Source organism: Bos mutus, chromosome 25, assembly GCF_027580195.1.
Source record: "Bos mutus isolate GX-2022 chromosome 25, NWIPB_WYAK_1.1, whole genome shotgun sequence".
NCBI classification, from domain to species: Eukaryota; Metazoa; Chordata; class Mammalia; order Artiodactyla; family Bovidae; genus Bos; species Bos mutus.
Genome location: NC_091641.1, coordinates 9223753 through 9244217, shown reverse-complemented (window position 1 = coordinate 9244217; position 20465 = coordinate 9223753). Strand labels below are relative to the sequence as shown.

Genomic DNA, 20465 nt, shown 5'->3' with positions numbered 1-20465 from the left:
TGGGGAATTAAGATTCTGCATGCCACAAAATGCAGCCAAAAACTATAATAAAATTTATTTTTAAAAAAAAGTATTCTATTTGCCCCAAACTCCTATTATCCTATAAGATACAGAACCTATCCCCTAATTTTTCATCTAGTTTTATTTCCATAAAATTAGGTCAGCATCACCTTCCAAAATAAATTTAGATGTCACCCAGAACTAGTTTCCCAGTGACAGAAAGAGGTAGTGCACTTCACAATCCAGGCAGTTTATCACAGTTCAACACACACATCACCTCCCTTTCTCCTGAGGGCCCTGATTACAGAAAAGTGGATGAAGCAGACAGGGTGGGGCACGGGATTTCTTTCTTTTGGGCTTCTCTGGTGGCTCAGAGGTTAAAGCGTCTGCCTGCAATGCGGGAGACCTGGGTTCGATCCCTGGGTCGGGAAGATCCCCTGGAGAAGGAAATGGCAACACACTCCAGTATTCTTGCCTGGAGAATCCCATGGGCAGAGGAGCCTGGTGGGCTACAGTCCAAGGGGTCGCAAAGAGTCGGATGCGACTTCATTTTCACTTTTCACTAAGAAGGAAACAGGCTGCAGGACAAATAACGTCTACGATTCCTTTGTAACACTTTCTCTCTAGAAAACTTTAGTATCAGCAGAGAGGCTCAGCTGAATTTCAAGCACTATAAAAACCCAACACATAAACCATTCAATAGGAAGTGTTAGCAAGGATGTGGAAAAACAGGAACCCCTGTGCTATCAGGAGTGTAAAATGGTGCATCCATTGTGGAAAACAGTTTGGTATTCCTCTAAAAAATTACCCGGAATTACCATGATGCAGCAATTCCACTTCTGGGTATATACTCAAGAGAACTGAAAGCAGGGATGTGAACAGGTATTTGCACACTCATGTTCACAGCAGCATTATTCACAAGAGCCAAAAGGTGGAACCCCAAGGTCCACCATCAGATGAATGAACAAAATATCATACATCCATATAATGGAATGTAATTCAGCCTTAAAAAGGTATGAAGTTCTGATACATGCTGTAATCGAGATGAACCTTAAAAATATTATTATTCTAAGTGAAATAATCCAGACACAAAAGGACAAATGTGTGATCCACTCAAAAGAGATTACCTACCAGACTAAGAGACAGGAAGTAGAATGCTAGTTCCCAGGGACTAGAAAAAGGGAGCACTGAGAAGTTATTATTCAATACATACAGAGTTTAAGTTTGGGACAACGAAAAAGTTCTGGAGATAGATAGTAATGGTGGTCCCACAACACTGAGAATGTAACTAATGCCAGGGGAATTTTAAACCATTAAAATGGTAAATTTTAATATTAATATATATAATAAAAATTTTAAAAGGCAAACATACATCATATAAAGACATTCTAAGAAGCCAAAATCTAAAGCAAATTTTTAAAAATTCTAATAGTAATCGCCAGTCCAGATTTGATGCAGGATTCAGGATGCTTGGTGCACTGGGATGACCCAGAGGGATGGTATGGGGAGGGAGGTGGGAGGGGGGGTTCAGGATTGGGAACACATGTACACCCATGGCAAATTCATGTTGATGTATGGCAAAACCAATACAATACTGTAAAGTAATTAGCCTCTAATTAAAATAAATAAATTTTTAAAATAAGTACATAAAAATAAACAAAAAAATTCTAATACTAAAAGAATTGTTTTCCTATAAATAGCATGCAAATTAGATGCCTATTAAAAAACTATCCCTTTTCAATTCAGTTAATTCTAGGTTTTAGCAAGAGACCAAATAATGAAATGAAATTAACATGAGAGGATAACTGAAAAATTAAGGACCAACAGTAATTCTATAAAACAAATCAGATCAGATCAGATCAGTCACTCAGTCGTGTCCGACTCTTTGCGACCCCATGAATCACAGCACGCCAGGCCTCCCTGTCCATCACCAACTCCCGGAGTTCACTCAGACTCATGTCCATCGAGTCAGTGATGCCATCCAGCCATCTCATCCTCTGTCGTCCCCTTCTCCTCCTGCCCCCAATCCCTCCCAGCATCAGAGTCTTTTCCAATGAGTCAACTCCTCGCATGAGGTGGCCAAAGTACTGGAGTTTCAGCTTTAGCATCATTCCTTCCAAAGAAATCCCTAATACATATATATAAATTAATTTACTAAAGACACCTGGGTATTTCTTAACTATTGTTGTTATTCAGTTGCTAAGTTGTGTCTGACTCTGTGACCCCATGGACTGTAGCCCACCCAGCTCCTCTTTCTGTGGAAGTTTCCAGGCAAGAATACTGGAGTTGGTTGCCATTTCCTTCTCCAGAGGATCTTCCTGACCCAGGGATCAAACACGAGTCTCTCGTGCCTCCTGTATTGGCAGGTGGATTCTTTACCACTGTGCCACCTGGGAAGCCCAAAGTTATATTTAAATTTACTTAAATCAAAATGGACAAGGCATACTGTTTTTCTATAATAACTTTCATTTAGAATATATTAATACTATCATTTCTGAAAGTTCATAGCATTTCTGAATAATCTCACTTTTCCTTTAATTCTCTAGCAAGAGAAAAAAGATGTGTTCTCATGTTGCAATAATTTCTCAAGGTCATATAGTCACCCTCAGAGCCAGAATATAACATTAGAACAATTTCCTGCCTATTGCTGCTTCCACCTCTCACCTTCAATTGCCACAGATATGCTATGATATCCATCACATTCAAAGTGTGTTAAGAACTGGGAGGATCGCCATTCTAACAGCCTGTGGGGAAGTCACAGGAGACAAGAGCTCCCGCTTCATTAACAGAACTTCTCGGGACCATCTCAGTACTCTTTGATGGGAAGAACCCTGGAGGCAGCGGAGTCCAGTTGGGCTCCATGGGGAAGGCCGATTCTGTCTGGGGCTTTCTGCTCTCTAGAAATGGCTGCATCTGGGTCACTTCCCTGAGAGCCCTTGGTCAACACGGATCGTGGAACTGCGTCCGCTCCTCCGCCCTTTGCGAGAAAGAAACTGTCATCGCACCGCCGCATTCACTGCGACCGCGCGAGGATACACCAGGCCGGGTGGTGACACGAGCTTCCAGAGCACGAGGCCTGATGGGCGGGCCCTCCCAGAGCCAGGAGCAGGAAAGCCAGGCTGGGGCGCCCCAGACCACCAAGCAGCTCCGAGACCCCGGTGGGCTGCCCTCCGCCGCCTCCTCTCTGATCAAAGACACCCACTCACTCACCTCCCAGGAAGGGTCTTTTCACCTCTCACCCTACATAGTCAGTTTAAAATAAGAGCAAGATAGACAAAAAAGAAATAAACATTTATTAAATATAGCTATCATGTTTTATTAGTCATCTTTTAAATATTCACAACCACCCTGGGAGAAAGGAAGAGTAAGAGCAAATCGGGAGTATCCAGGGAGCCTAGGAAAAAAAGAACGTTGAAGGGTAGAGCACCTCACAAAAAGGAAATAGGCACTCTCTTTCTGGTTTAAACAGGGGTGTGTGCGTGTGTGTGTGTTAAACAGGGAGGCTGTGTTTGCATGTCTCTCTTGTGTGTCTGTGTCTGTGTGTCTAGAAATGAGCAACAACAAAAAATCCCCAGGATATGATCTGTCATATCAAAACTCAGAAGTCTCCCAAATAAAGAGACTATGAAACAAAAAAATTTCAAGTAACTAAAATGGGACAGTGAGTTCTCTGGAACAAAAAGGGAAATGACCAAAACGACTGTGTCCTCCTGTAAGAGTAAATACAAAAATGGTGGATGGCTTTTAATCTTTTTAAACACAAAGAAAGAAAAAATGCACTCAAACAATTCAGAATGTGAGCAGTGTGCAGAGTTCAGATTTCCTTTTATTCAGTACGTTTATCATTCACTGGGCATCTGGACTAAGGACTGTCATCCTTTGATTGTGGCAAATTCTCTGCTATTATTTCCTCGGGGCTTCCCTGGTGGCTCAGATGGTAAAGATCTCCTGCAATACAGGAAACCCAGGTTCAATCCCAGGGTTGGGAAGATCTCCTGGAGAAGGAAATGGCAACCCACTCCAGGATTCTTGCCTGGAGAATCCCATGGACAGAGGAGCCTGGCAGACTACAGTTCATGGGGTTGGAGTCGGATATAATTGAATGACTAACACACACACACACATTATTTCCTCAGGTACTGGTTCTGTCCCATTTTCTATCTCCTGTCCCACACTGAAGCTCAGATTAAATGAATCTTAATCCTTAAATCTCTTACTCTCTTCTGTATGTTTCTCATTTATCCTCCCTGAACTGACTCTGGTCTTCTGACTTATCTTCCATTTCACTCATCTTTGTCTTCACTTGTACTTATTCTGTTAAAACTACCCACCAGGTTTTTTGCTTGTAATTTTCATTTATATACTTTCTATTTGCTGCTATGTCACATTTAAAATTTTCTTCACCCCAAAGATTTTCAAGCTTGACATATTTCTTTAAACATAGTAGTGGGAGTTGTTTCATAGTCTAGGATAATTCAAAATCTCAAGTCTTTGCAGTTGTATTTCTGATGTTTCTCACAGTTCTACCTTCCAATGTATGGTTCTTGTTCCCATGTACACCTGTCTTCTACTGTATGCTGGTCGTTTTACATCAAAACCTTGTTTTAAACATGAGACCTGGTGTCTGGGAACAGTTCCTGCCTGGGAGATCACCATAAGCCAAGAATTCACCTTCCTTGGATCCCCTATATGTTAACCCAGACCACAAACAGGGATACAAGCTGCCTTATGTCTTAATCAGTCTTATTCAATCAGGGGTCGCCAGTTATTGAGGGGAATGGTGACTCTGACCCCTGAATTTTCTGCAGATTCTGTGCTTTGGTTTCAGCCTCTTCATCCCACAAGGTTCTCAAAACTCAAGTACATATGGTGACACTGGCAGATGCCCTCAGAGCAAAAGAGATTTCAACTTCTACTATTAGTTCCCTTAAAAAAGAATTTTTGGGGGCCACTGTGCAGCTATGGGACCTTAAGTTTCCTGACCAGGGATCACACCCTTGCCGCCTGAAGTGGAAGTGAGGCATCCTAACCACTGGGTCCCCCAGGGAAGTCCCCCATCTTCCCGTTAATATTAGCTTTCTCATAACAGCTCTTCAAAATTCCTACCAACTTTTTGGTAGTTTTACAAAAGTTTTGGTTTATAATTCTAGAGCATTCTTAGTAGTCCCACCAACTCTGGGAACCACATCTAATTTACAATAGTTTTTATCTTCAAGAACAATTTATGAATTAGCCAGAACTATTATTAAACTGCAAGGTTACCCAATTCAAAGCACCACAAGTAAACAAAGGAAATTTTCTTGTTTTATTCAGCCTAAAGGTGACACTGACTCCATACAAAGCCAGTCAAGGAACACAAGGGACATCACTAGACTTCTATTCGCTCCCCGCAGACCTTACTTCTCCTTAAGATGGGTTTTTTCCTAAGACGAAGATGACAGCCATGCGTATATAAGTTTGACCATACACCTATTCTGTGATCCCTGTACCTTCTTGCTACCCTCTGCACAGAAGGTCTGGGGATTTGCATCCCAAGCCCACTTAAGTGGCTAGTAAGAACAAGATTACCTGGGATACACTGTGATTGGCAGTCCAGCCAGAACTGCGTGGAACAGGAAGGGAAGGGAAGCAGTTATTTAAAGGCAAAGCAGGACACTGTCATCAAGAAAGGGGTTGATAAAAGTGCTCACAGACACAAAAATCATGGCTACCAGGGTCCGTTCCACCTCCTTTCCCGTTTTTTCAGTTTCTTTACTTCTTCAACTACAAATGTTTTTAACTTCATCTTTTGTTTCCCTGATCTGATTTTAATTCTCCTTTATGAGTTTCAAAACTGAACTTAACTGGCCTGTTGCTGTTTCGTCTTTTTATCTTTTAACCTGTCAGCTATTGTTGAAAAGAAGCAACGCCTTCTTTTATGTTTCTGAAAACGGACTCCAGCCATTCTGTAAAGTCTTCTTGGGTTTCTTGTTGGATCTCTTTCAGGGATTAGGTTTGTCTGTGTCCTTACTGCACTGATCTCTTCTACCTGAAAATAAGCCAATAATTAATTCCATGTAAGTGCTTGGGTTTTTTATGGTTTGTTTTTGCTGTAACCAGTGTGCCTGCTACTTATTTATTTATGGCCACTTGCTCCGCACAGCCTGCAGTATCTCAGTTCCCCAACCAGGCAGGGATGGAAGCCACAGCCCTTGCAATGGAAGCATGGGGTCTTAACCACTGGGCCACCAGCGAAGGCCACTGGGCCACTTCCCCCATGAAAAGTTTTCATTGGACCACACTTCCAATTTTAATTTATTGATCTGTGCCATTAATGCTGAGCAGCAGAATAATAAAGAGATTTTATAGTGAGTCAAACAGAGCTCTATAACATTTTGACATAGGCCATCATCACTCTAATGAAAAAATCGAGACTCTAAGATTTCTGATTGTGTTGATTTCTAAATATTACTAAAATTTCAAATTAAGCAATAACTGCTTCAAATTAAGGTTCAGGTCAGATTGTTAAATCAGTGGGGGGAGAGGGGTCATAACTCTGATCTTGTTTTTTTTTTTATTACATTTATGTCTTATTTCTTTTTTGTGATGTTATAGTTATTTTCAACAAGCATTTTTCCATTTCAATCTTAAAGCTTACAATCTTAGATCAAGAAGAAAATTCAAGATATTTTAGTGCAACCTCTTTGTTCCATTATATTAGAAATGAGAAACCCAACCCAACAAGATTAGCTGTCTGGATAAAGTCATAGAGACAGCTAATTTTATAACCAGGGACCAGAATTGTATCTCCAAATTCTAACTTTTATGCATAAAAATAACCCAAGAAAGGCAGGTTAAAAGGTGATTAGAACTGTACTACTAGGCAATCTTCCTAAGGCAGCAAATTAACTGGCACTTAGAAGCAAATTGAAGCAAAAGTGTAATATCCTTTTTGTCCAAAAGGCAAATACTAGAGAAGAAGGCGATGGCACCCCACTCCAGTACTCTTGCTTGGAAAATCCCACGGAGGAGGAGCCTGGTAGGCTGCAGTCCCTGGGGTCGCTAAGAGTCGGACACGACTGAGGTGACTTAGCAGCAGCAGCAGAGGGACACTGAAGGGTACATGTGAACATACAACAGCACTTTCTGAAAAAACAAAGAATATTGTTCAAAGAAATAAATACGAATGATTTGCAGACCGATTGTCTAGATGAACGCGTAACTTTACGTCACAAAACTCTGCTGACAGGCACTGTCAGGCACACATCACCATTAACAGTGACAAACAGCCATGAGTCGTTTAAGCAATGCTTTATTTTAGTAAAATCCAAAAACCAAGATCCATGGTCAACTAGGAAGAAATGGATTTGAACTCAGCCAGGCACCAGGTTCAATATTTTCTTCTCAAAAATTTCATTTTCAGTTTTCTATAGTCAGTTTAAATTCTCTATTATTTTTACTTATCATAAGCAACTAAGAGCCACACTGTACATTTAGTTAAGTATGATGAAATGAACTTTATGACTACAAAAATCAATAAGTTTCCCAACTCAGTGTTTTATTTCTAGAGCCATAATTACTAAACCGCAGATACCTGGATCAATTAAAACTGAGAAAACATTAAAAATCAATTAACATACTTACCCCTAGGATATTGGCCATGGAAGGCTACAGACAGTATTTAGGACAGATAATATGGTATTCAAGTCTGCAATTAAACAGGCTTAAGAGTTTAAAAACAAAGAGGGGGGGAATACTTTAATTAATCAGGAAAATCTTCCACTGAAACTTAATTTTTCGACCTGCACTCCAACAAAATGCAGCATGGCTTTCCTGTGCTGTGGTTGCTTCCACTGGACCAGTATTTAAGATGAGCTATCTCTTCCGTGGTTTTTTCTGGTTGTTGTTTGGTAGCTTCAGCTGGTAAAGAATCTGCCTGCAATGCAGACACCCCAGTTTGTTCCTGGGTCAGGAAGATTCCCCTGGAGAAGGGATAAGCTACCCACTCCAGTATTCTTGGGCTTCCCTGGTGGCTCAGAATCTGCCTGCAGTGCGTTCGACCCCTAGCTTGGGAAGATCCCCTGGAGGAGGCACAGCAACCCACTCCAGTATTCTTGCCTGGAGAATTCCATGGACAGAGAAGCCTGGCGGGCTACAATCCACAGGGTCACAAAGTGTCAGACACAACTGAGTGACTAACACACAGACACACATCTTTTTAGTTGTCTCCATTATTTGAGATCTAGTTTCAGGGTTTTTTTTGTTTATAAGGTTAGCTAAAACTCTAATTTACCAATTCATTTAATTTTACTAAGAGCCACAAAAGCCAAATTTCAACAAAATTGTGACTGAAGGCATCATTACAATCTTAACTACACTCATCTTCAGCGAGAAGTATAAAATAACTTTCAGTATCACTTAATTCTAAGAACAGTAAAATGGAATTTCAAACTTTTATAAAATGCTGATTTTATAAAAGTATTTTTTTTAATGAAGAGAACTAAGAAAAGGCTAAAATTCATCATCTAAGATACTATTTTGTCTTAAGATGGTGCCTAAAATAAAAGGCAAGGACCTAATAGCTGAATCAGCTGATTTTATCCTAAATAAGATTCAGTTCCATTAAAATTAGTATAGGTTATCATGTAATATTACATATTGGCAATCTATTAGGCTGCCTAAAAATTTCTACCTCTGAAACTTGTATTTAATAGCTCTGTGTTCTAGCTACAATATCCTAAAAGCTAAAGTTTTTTTTAGGAGAGAAAACTTACTCATCCCTAAAACGTCAGTATACATTTAGTGAAATCACTTTGGGTTGTGAACAAAGATTTTATAAATATCTTAAATTTTTTTCAGCATAGTACCATTTGTTCTGGTCTTCCCAGGTGGCTCAGCAGTAAAGAATCAACCTGGCAATGCAGGAGACGCAGGTTCGATCCCTGGGTCCAGAAGATCCCTGGAGGAGGAAATGGCAACCCACTCCAAATATTCTTGCCTGAGAAACCCCATGGACAGAGGAGCTTGGCGGGCTACAGTCCATGGGGTCACCAAGAGTCGGACGTGACTGAGCATGCACGAACCATTTGTTCTAATTATGTCCACGGAGCAGTTTCTAAAGAAAATGTATTTATAGTTATTCATTGACTCCATTAGTTTAACTTCTGAAAGATCTCAAGAAGGTAACTTAGTATCTTGACATGTTTATTGTGACAGCTGCCAGACACATTTTACAAAGCAGACCTTTTCTAACATAAGACTAGTTGATACTTCGAAAATAAATTGCCCACAATCACAGAATTATTATATTACTAGACTCTCATCCATATCTGTTCTTAATTCCCAAGTTCTTTTAAACTACACTATACACTGTAACCCAATTTTTAACATTTTTCAAATTCCACTACCCACAATATTTAAATTTCATTGTTTTCAAGGACTTAGGTTAACTCCTCTACATGAGGTTTTTAGGTTCAAGCACTAAATGTCATCCCTAAAAAAGTTTAAAATTCTCAGCCTAAATTTTTAAAATTCCCAGCATTCCACAATGCTAAAAAGACAAGAGATATTTTCATTATCCCTAAGTACTGCCTCACAAAACACTTACTAGGCAAAGGAAAATATAGCATACATCATCCACCATCTTAACCAAGTGTTCAAAGTAACTCCAGTCACGGGACAAATAACATCATGCCCAGCCAACAAAACACAAGAACACTGTGATGTTCCTGTCCAAAAGGCACTGGACAAAGCAGAGCTGAGAGTCATTTTATGAAATGACTGCTCTGTAACCTTCAAAAAGGTCAAGGGCATGAACATCAAAGACAGAGGAACCGCTCTACAGTGAAGTATATTATAGAGATGGGACAACTGGATGCAAAGTGTGATACTGGGGATTCCCTAGTGGTTCAGTGGTTAGGACTCTGAGCTTTTACTGCCGAGGCCACAGTTCAATCCCTGGACAGAGAGCTCAGTGTGCTGCTGGACTAGGCCCTTTGCTACATACAATGAGTGGTGTTTGCCAAAACATGAATGGGCTTGCAGGATGAAGGGTATGTGGGAAATTTTTGTTTGTTTGCTCTTCTTATAATTATTTTGTTTAAAGTGTTTCAAAATAATTTTTAAAATATTTCATGTATATTAATTAAAACACAGCCACTAATTAAAATTCCTCCTACTTTTGCCTGACTTCAAAGGGGTTCTAACTTTTTTGCTTTTGCAGTCACAAGTGGAGTATTAAAACTGGGAAAGTGAAGGATGTTACACTGTGATTACTGATTAGAATTTGTCCCCATCAGCTAAATAAAATTGGATTTTTTTTTTTTTTTGGCTTCTTGCATTTTAAGGAAGGAGCGATTAGAATTTCATGTCAAAAGTATAAACACACACACAACTTTATCTAAAGACTGTCAGAAGAAACTTCTACAGACTATGTATCAATCAAATGGTGTATCAGGGTCTTTCAGTTTCAACGGTACTGTGTTTGGGTTTGAGACAAGGTCCTCCATCCAGTTCTGCAGTCAGCACTCATGACACACTGGTTAATTCAAGATGGACCAAGGCTGATTTTTAAGTCAAGGCTTTTAAGTTTTTATAGTAGGCTACGCTTACATTTTAAGATGTGTTAAGTTGCTTTGGTTGTGTCCGACTCTGCGACCCTATGGACTGTAGCCTGCCAGGCTCCTCTATCCATGGGATTTTCCAGGTAAGAATACTGGAGTGGGTTGCCATTTCCTCCTCCAGGGGATCTTCCCGACCCACAGATGGAACTCAAATCTCTTGTCTCCTTCATCGGCAGGCAGGTTCTTTACCACTAGTGTAAATTATTAATTTCTGCGGAAATAAAGTTTGTAATTTTATCAGTAAACATCAAGCAATCTCTCAAGACAAAACAAAATACATTGCAAAGGTTAGGATTTGAAATGATCTCCAAGTGTTTACTTTCATACTTAAAACATTATACCCTCTCCACCCTATTTCCAAAAAACTGTTGAGACAGCTAACAAAAATAGTCAAATTTTTTTCTTTTTTAAAAAGCCAGAGGGGACTTCTCAGATGGTCCAGTGGTTAAGAACCCACCTTTCTACGCAGGGGACATGGGTTCAAGCCCTGGTCAGAGAACTAAGATCCCACATACTGGAGCAACTAAGCCCACACACTGCAACTAAGACCCTTTGCAGCCAAATGAATACATAAATATTTAAAAACAGAAAAGCCAGGGGACTTCCCAGGTGGTCCAGTTGTTAAAGGCTCCAAGCAGGTCTGAGTTTGATCCCTGCTCAGGGAACTAAGATCCTACAGGCCTCATGATGGAGTCAAATAAGTAAAATAATAAAAACTAGAAAAAAAAAAAAAAAACAGGTGAAGGAAAGAATGATAAAATAATTAAAAGAAGTCAGGGAAAGTGGATCTTTCCCAATAGTGGATTACAAGTTCAATACTGAGTTTCACAGTATCCAGAACACTGTCTTTGCAAAACAAACACACACCTTATCAACTATTCAGGAAAATCCACAACTTTTCTTAGCACTAGTTTGAAATTTTTCACACATGTATAAAGTATACTTTTATACTGATAGTCCAGAGTTTTTTAAAAGGAGCAGCTTTCTCTACCAATATACAAAGAATGTACTCCTTTTACTTTACGTCAAGTTTAAAAAACATTTGGTTTACTTGTTAAACTGGCTCACTTGTTTTTTTCTAACTTTGTATGAATTGGAGGAGGAAATGAAAATCAAGTAAGTGGCGTAAAAGCTCCATCTTTTCTCTTTTTAATGTATTGTCCACAGAAAGCAGGCAACAGAGCCAAGCAATTATGAACGGCAGCTTTGGAATGAGGCCAAAATTCTGAATTAAAGGCCTAGCTCCAATATTAGATATGGCTGGCTGTGGGATTCTTTAATCCCAAATCTCCTAGTCTGGAAATGACAATAAATACGTGAACTTAACTCACAAGGTTCCTATCAGAATCTGTCAAGTACCTGACAGAGTGCTAAACATAAGCATTCAATAAACTGAATAAGCACTTAATTTTAAATTTAATTAAATCACTTATTCCTAAAATACACAGATATGGGGACTTGTCCAGACTCTGCGCTTCCACTGCAGTGGCGGGCCTGGGTTTGATTCCTAGTGGGGAACTAAGATTCCACACAGCAAACTAAGATCTGTGCAGCAAAGCCAAGTAAAACAAATCAGTCAAATCCCTAGAGACAGAAAGTAAAACGGTGAGTGCAGGGGCTGCAAGGAAGAGGGAATGGGTTAATGGGCAACTTCAGTTTAGGAAGATGAAAAAGTCCTGGAGCTGGACTTGATGATGGCTGCTCAACCCGGTGACTGCACAAACTGCACTTAACACTGCTTTGTCCTATGTCTATTTTACCACCATTTTTTAAAAAATCACTATCAGGAACTATCCGAAAGAACGAGGTTTTCATGGTGGAAATAGCCGACACAAATTCTTCACAAAGGGACAAACTCATTTCTCAGCAGTTTTCTCTGCTATTGAAAGATCTGTTCAGATCCATCTAAATTCTGCCCCAAGGAAATCGATGAAAAGGCAACGATCCAGCAATCCCACTAAGCATACACACAAAAAGCTTGAAAACAGGGAAGACTCAAAATACTTGTACAGCAATGTTCATGTTGCAACACTGTAATGCCCAAAAGGTAGAAACAATCTGAATGTCCATCAACAGATGAACAGAAAACAAAATGTGGAGTATCACGCAATGCGGCACTGTTCAGCCACTTTAAAAAAGCAATGACGTTCTGATACACACAACACAGATGAAGCCTGAAAATATTACTCCAAGTAAAACAGCCAGACCCAAAAGGACAGGACTGCATGATTCCACTTACATGACAATCTACAAGAAGCAAATTCACAGAGAATAAAAGTAAATGAAGAGATTTCCAGGAACTCCGGGGAAGAAGGCCTTCTATCTGGGGCAATGAGAAAGATTTTAGAAACAGTGGTGATGGTTATAGAATGCTGTGACTGTAATTAAAGGCACTGAATTTAAAAGGCTTAAAAATGCTTTAAATGGAAAAAAAGAAAAAGAACAGGAGAAAAGTGGGAAGCTAACAATTTCCCTGAACCCCTTAGGCACTTTTCAAACTAATCCCAGCACTAGGGTCAATCTCTTTGCACTTTCCTTCCTTATAAAGTGGGCATTTTACATGCTGTCACCCTCCCCTTTGTCAAATTATCATTTCAATAAAGTAATCTAAGTGGTTTCAAGACTGAGGCCAAGAATACTTTTTAATTTTAGTGCAGTTCCACTATCTCATTTTCTTTAAGTATATTTTGGTCTGAAAATTCAATTGAGACAAAACTCTGTTCACATTTACGTTATAGTCAATACTAAGAGCTTTTTCTAAATATATCAAATTCTTAATAATGAACAAGATATAAGCAGTTTTCTCAGGTATCATTTAACTGTCAGTTTCTAGTGAAAACACGAAGGTGAGTGAGACCTGACCACAATTAAGACAGGTAAACTTTTCTTACCTTCTTTAATTGCCCACTAACAACAAAGAAATTCCAATTGCCCTTCAACACATTTATGAGTTTCTGTCTCAAATATAACAGCCCAGGGCAGGGGTGGGGTGGGGGGAAGGTACTGCTTTGAAAACTTGTATGATAGCTATAGAAAATTGGTGGAGGGATTCTGTGTTGGGTAAGCAGTTCTAAAGGCTATTTTCCAATTTTAAGTTTACTAATTACAAGGCAGACATTAATCTCCATTATGGAAATTCACATTATAGATAGCTGTCTACTAACCAGGGCTCACTTTAACCAGATGCCCCAAATAGGACCAAACACTTGCCTACGCTCTGACCCTACAATCAGACCAGAATACAACCACATACAGGTTTCCCTGGTGCCGCAGATGAGAAAAGATCTGCCTGCAGTGCAGGAGACCGGGGTTCAATCCCTGGGTCGGGAAGAGGCCCTGGAGATGGAAATGGCAACCCACTCCACAATTCTCACCTACGAACTCCCATGCACAATCACAGACAGTACTTTAAGCTGGGGAACGGGTGATGTATTTCCTTTGCCATCCTACAAAGACAAAAACACTTTGTCAGAGGGGGAAAATCCCTGAAGAACAATTCTTGCCCTCACAGAATTTACATTCTCCAGAGTCTATGGAGATTAACCTTGTAATCAGTATAACAAGGACTGGTATCACATGCAGTTTTTATTTCCTTTGGAAATTCAATTTCTATAAAGTATTAAACATAGTATTTAATTTTAATTCATTCAATCTTCAGAACAACCCTAAAAGAGAAACAGTTTCTATTATCATCATCCTTTTGATACATAGGGAACATAGGGAAACTGGGATACAAAGATGTGAAAGGGAATTAATTGTTCAAGGTAACACAGATGGGAGTAATTTCAGAACCTATGTCGATAGGTACCCACTAAGCCATACTGTCTCACTCGGCCGTAAATTCATTTTGCCTCTGAAGTTACACTTTTTAAATAAGCGAATTCTTTTAAAGTCCTCCATAATTTTTCAATTTACAACCAAGGAACATGAGTCAATCTGCCATCAACTCTGACAATCCCTATGCAACTTTTTCTTACTTTCCCACTAGGTCAAAGTGGGAAAAAACAGAGGAGTAGCGACAGAAACAGGCATGGAGTATGAAGGCGAGGACTGCAGAAACAAAGAGGAAAAAAAAGAAAAAACAAAAATGGGAAAACTGCATCTGGGAGCATTCCTGTAAAGGAAAGCCAAGAAAGAAGAAAATGCTAAAGGAAGAAAAAGAAAGAACAGAAAAAGAATATTAAGATGCATTCAGTACTTCTGATTTATACACCTAATTTTTTCCAGTATTATATACACACATTCTCTCAAATGCTAATTCTTAGTTTTACTACCCCCACACAAGTACCTCAGCTACACATTGGTTAATCGAGCATTGTTCTTCATATCGGGGTTTCCCCTGTGGCTCAGCTGGTAAAGAATCCGCCTGCAATGCGGGAGACCTAGGTTCGATCCCTGGGTTGGGGAAGGCTACCCACTCCAGTATTCTGGCCTGGAGAATTCCATGGACTGTAGAGTCCATGGGGTTACAAAGTGACCGACACAACTGAACGACTTTCACTTCACATTCTTCACACTGCCATACTGCCACTTAAGCTCACTGATTACAAGGAAACCCAACTCTACAATTATAATGAACAACTGATTAATTACATTTCCTACCTTCTTTTAGTAACAATGAATAAGCTTCTCAAATAAATGGAGACAACTTTTGAAGAAAAAAGGTACCAATGTAAGGACCTTTAGTAAACTGCTATTAAAAATTTCTTGGTAATTATCTTTCAGGTGTGTGCGTGTATATTCAGCTCTGTCTGCCTCTTTGCGACCCCATGACTGTAGCCCACCAGGCTCCTCTGTCCATGGGCTTTTCCTGGCAAGAATACTGGAGTAGGTTGCCATTTCCTTCTCCAGAGGATCTTCCCGACCTAGGGGCTGAATCAAGTTTTTGTCTCTAGCATTAGCAGGTGAATTCTTTACCTCCAGGCCACCTGGGAAGCCCTTATCTTTCAGGTAGATTACTTCTAATACATTTCAGCAAAGGTGAAATATTAATACTATTCTCAAAGAGAATTAAATCACCAACAATTCTTCAAAAAAATGCTTTCCCTTAGACATACATAAAAATCACTTGATGAGCATCTGTTTAAGCCACTAAGACAATTTCATGTTAGTTACACCACAGCAGTTTTGTGAAGAGACTGCAATATTTGAAAAATTCATATTTTCAAAGAAGAATGAAACATGATAGAATTTAATTAGGTGGAATGCAAGGTAAATAGCTGGTCACCAGTAATAACAAAAAAAGGTGAAGTGTTTGGAACTTTTTCAGTGTTTTGATTTACTTGAGCAGAGACTTTGTCTTTTATATTTTATGTTTTGGAACACACCATCGATCTAAGGATCATCCAAATAAAATGATAGAACATTACTAGAAACTAATCCCACTCCCCTTATCTAACTTAAGATTACTTTCCCAAAACAGAAATCCATTATACTAAAATTTAAAATCATTGTCACAAAGACTTGTGCCCCAAGACAATGAAAGCCAAAGCCTATGCTTCAATGACAAAGTCTTTTAGTCACTTTCTTAGTAGTCAAATCATTGGTACATGGAACTGGGGGTGGGGGGAAGAATTGGGGAGTTCCAGCTGCTCTGCCTGCCAAGTTAAACAAAAATTCTTAACTCCCTGTTTGCCAAGTAATCTATAGTAAGCAGTCTGAATTACTTTGATTCTTTAAGACCTCGTTTTAAAGTAAGGAAAAGCATGCACCTAGAATAAACTCCCCTCACAACTTAATTTCATACTAGAGTGAATAGTTCTCACAGAGTTCCTCCTCAGAGCAGCAGCCTTAGCATCAACAGCGAACTAGACAGAAATGCAAATTCTCCGGCCCATCCCAGACTTGCAGCATCAGAACGTCTGGGGTGGGGCCCAGCAATTGTGTTTTAACAAGCCCCGCAGGGGATGCTTGGATTCTGAGAACCAATGGCCTAAGGGCTAAGAGTCATAAAAGTTCAAGGTTTACTGGCTTGGTGACCAACAGGTAATCACCCAGCTTCTCTAGACTTCTCTTTTAAACAGTGGAATTAGGGGGGTGTTATGAATATTAAATAAGAAAACCACGTTAAGTTTCTAAGAGCGATGCCTGACATATAAAAACATTACTCAAGCACTAACTGCCGCTACCAATATGAGCTTTGACGGTTGTAAACTGGAAGGGGGATAAAGACAAAGACAGAAAAGGTTTAATCCCTAACTCTCCAGGAGTTTAAACCTAGTGACCAGGCCAAGGCACGTGTACACAAAGCAGAACCAACCAAACTCCAAGAGGAAATAAAGAGGGGCAAACGGGCTGACCGTAAGAAGAAGCAACAAATTCTGACCCAACATTATAAGAGAAGGCTTTAAAGAAGTGACTGCATATGAGCAATAAGAGTTCCACCGCCTCAAAGGAACAAAAAGTCATTCCAGCCTACAGGTGTGAGCCAAGATCACAAGAAGCAAGCGAAACGAAAAGTGCACGGTAGCAGATCGCAGTGGCTGGAAAACGGACCAGGAAAAAATATGCTGTAGGACATAGAATCGGTCACCCCAAATCCCGGGGCTTAGCTGGGGGTGGGGGTAGGATTTGGAGGCGTGGGTAAGACCCGGCCTCCGCCCGGCACTCTAATGCACACGCTCGTCTGCAAACTAAGTTCCCCTTTTGTTTTCTGAGCACCCAGAGACCACTTTTACGCACAGCGGCCCATCAAGCCATTGTCTGCAGCAAAGTTGAACGCAAGAAGCTGAGAAGCGTGCCCGGAGGCCCGCATTCCGAGGAGTGGGCGCCACTCCAACTAGACCCTACGTCTGAACATTCTCAGACACCAACAAGCGCAAAACCATGAACACTTTAAAAAAAAAAAAAACCGTTTTATTAAAAGGCAAAATTTGGATAAGCACAAAGTCGGGAGTAACGAGGGCAGGGGGGTTTGTTTTGGGGGTTTGTTTGTTTTTTGTCTTCTTCTCTGAATCCCCTCTGGATACTGGCCGAATCCCGATGGCTTATTTTCCCAAGCTTGCAGGCTGAGGTTTTCCTTCCGGTCATTGTGCTTATTTCCCCCAAAGAGCAAGGCCCCGCTGGGGCAGGCGCGCCGGCCCGGCCCCGGGACAAAGCCCACTCCCGGGCTCCACCTGGGCGCGGGCAGGGGCGGGGAGGGGCGGCGCTCCGCGGCCCGCCCGCCGGCCGCAGTTACCAGGCAGCGCGGCACCGCCCACCCCCGCCGCCCGCCGGCCAATCCGGCGCGTCTGCTGCCCGGGCGCACGAGCCCCGGAGACACCAGTCCGAGCGCGACCCCACGGCTGGGGCCTGGCACCGAGCGCGCACCCGCACCTCCCGAGCCGGCCAATCAGCGGGCCGGGCATGCGCAGCCCGCAGGCTCGCTCGATCGCTCGCGCGCGGGGCCCTCACGCGTGAGGCGCCCCCCCCGCCGCCACACGCCGCGCCGGTGCGCGCGCCCCTCCCCCATGCACCCAGGCGCGCGCGTCAACTGTCGTCCCCCGCGACCGCGTCTGCTCCTGCCCCACCCCCAACGCCGGCGGCCCGGGGCTGGTGGGGGGGCGGGATGGGCCCCCCAACACGGCCGCCGACGGTCCCTACACGCCCCCCCTCCCGCTGTCCGTGCAGTCCCCCCCGCGGAGGAAGGGGGCGAGTCTCAAAAGCCCACTCGAGATGGCAACCGGGGCGGGGTGGCGGGGAGCAGGGATGAGGCGACGGGGACTCACCCGAGTGCAGCCGCCTCCAGGCAGCGCCGGGGCCGGGGGGCGCCGAAGGGAAGAGAATGTGGGCCGCGCGCGCGCGAGCTGTGGCCGCGGCGGAGCAGCCTGGGGTTGAGACGGACCGATGAGCGGGCAGGAGGTGAGAGGGCGACGGGGCCCGAGCGTCTCGGCCGAGCTCCTGTCACCGCCGCATGGCCGCCCTTGGCAGGGCCTCGCTCAGCGCCTAGATCCTCTCACAGGGGAACCGAGGGATAGGCCGGGGTAACCGCTGCAGGCGGGCGGCCACGGCTAGAGAGCGCGTGCGGGGAAGCGGGGGGGCGATCGGTGGCCCCTTTTCTCTGCTCTCCGAGCTTCTCTCTCTCACCCTCCTCCTCCTCTTTTTTTTTTTTTTTGTTCCTAGAAGGCGCGCTGCGCGTGCGCACCCGCAGCACCGCCCAGCGGGAGTTGTAGTCTCTGATTCGTCCCCATCAACGCGACCGCGGGGGGCGCTGGACTACGACTCCCAGGAAGCCTCGCGCCGACCAGCCCGGAGCCAGAGGACGCGGCGAGCTCGGCGCCCGGCCCTCTCGGGCAAGGACTGTCAATGGAGGCGCGGGTGGTGGGAGCGAGGAACATGGCTGCACCTGGGGCCTGCGCGGCTGCCCGAGTGGGGGAGGGGAGCGGGGACGCAGGGATGAAAATCCAGGCCGAGTCGGCTCCCTTGCCAGGCTTCAGCCGGCCGCAGCCACGGTCCCATCGCTCGCGCTCACTCTTGCATCCGAGATTCCCTGCAAGTTGAGAGGCTGGAATACAGCAAAAGCCGGGGAGCCCCAGGCCGGCCTGCCGCCTTCCCTGCTTCGCCAAGGGACTTCCTCCGCCCTGCACCACCCTCCGGGACACAAAGAACTCCTGTTAGTTTTTAAAGCTTGCCTCGAGAGACTCTTGCCGCAACTTCGGACTGGGCGAGGGAAGGGCACCATTCTGTTTTTATTTACCCCTCCACCTCCAGGCTTTGCTCACTTTTCACTCGACATGTAGAAGGAAACTTAAGACGGAAAAGCCATGGAGGGCGAGCAGAAAACGTGATTTGCAGCCCGTTTTGTTCTGTCAACCGCTAAGCAATTTTCCCCAAACCCCACCCCCCCGGTATTTTTTTTTTTTTTTTTTTTTTTTGCATCTCAACTTTCATTAGCTTGAGAATTTCGAAAATGGTGAGATATTACTGTTCACCCCAAGTTAGAAGTTTAAAAAACTCGAGGCCAGAGATTTTAGATGTTTATGTAAAAACACAAAATCGGGTGATTATGTGATGTTTCTCCCTGCCGGAGATTCGGGCCACGCCAGCCATCCTCCCCCCTCCCCCTCCTCCTCGGTAGGTGGCGACCACGGCGCTTTTTCCAGCCTTTGTCGCTCGCAAGAAAACTTTCCGAGCAGCTAGTCTTTTGATGTAGGGCCAAGACCTTTCCTTTGAATTTGGGTTCGCAGATTAGCCTTCCCCATATTCTTCCGTAGACCGCACCCATAAAGCCTCATCAAGAATGTCCATGTTGGATTTCTTTTAAAATAGATGGAGAATTTAAAGATCCCTGCGAAGCAATCCAATTCCAGAAGACGTCTATATTTTCCCGATTTCCCCTGAAATCTTTTACTGTCATTTTGTCCTCGATTAATTCAATTAGGACTCTTTCTTTGTCAAGTTTCTGCACAGCATTTAGTTTTTCATAAGAACAATTTCCTTTTTGCATTCATACTTCATTAACATTTTGGAATATTTAAATTCCATCTTCCCAATATCAAGTACAACTGACGTACTTAGGGATAAACATTAACTCTTGAGAAGCCTACAATTCAGCTGGTAATAGCAACCACCACAGGAGCTGCAAACTCAGCTGCTGTGAGCATCAGTTGAGGATGTTTTACGGAGAGATAGGAACCCTGCGGGCTTACCTGGTGGCTCAGACGGTATAGAATCCGCCTGCAATGCAAGGGGGTCCAGGGTTTAATCCCTGGGTTGGAAAGATCTCTGGAGAAGGGAATGGCTAAAGCGTCTGCCTGCAATGCAGGAGACCTGGGTTCAATCCCTGGGTCGAGAAGATCCCCTGGAGAAGGAAATGGCAACCCACTCCAGTATTCTTGCCTGGGAAATCCCATGGACAGAGAAGCCTGGTAGGGTACAGTCCATGGG

The 20465-nt window shown here is 42.9% G+C and overlaps 1 protein-coding gene across 1 annotated transcript in view; it reads right to left on the bottom strand.

Moving 5' to 3' along the window:
- Positions 1–18693, bottom strand: part of GTF2I (general transcription factor IIi) — an 82784-nt gene extending 64091 nt beyond the window's left edge. The window contains exon 1 of the mRNA XM_070362679.1: positions 18308–18693. The gene's annotated coding sequence lies outside the window, so the exon portion shown is untranslated. The remainder of the gene's footprint in view (positions 1–18307) is intronic.
- Positions 18694–20465: the final 1772 nt, after the last annotated feature.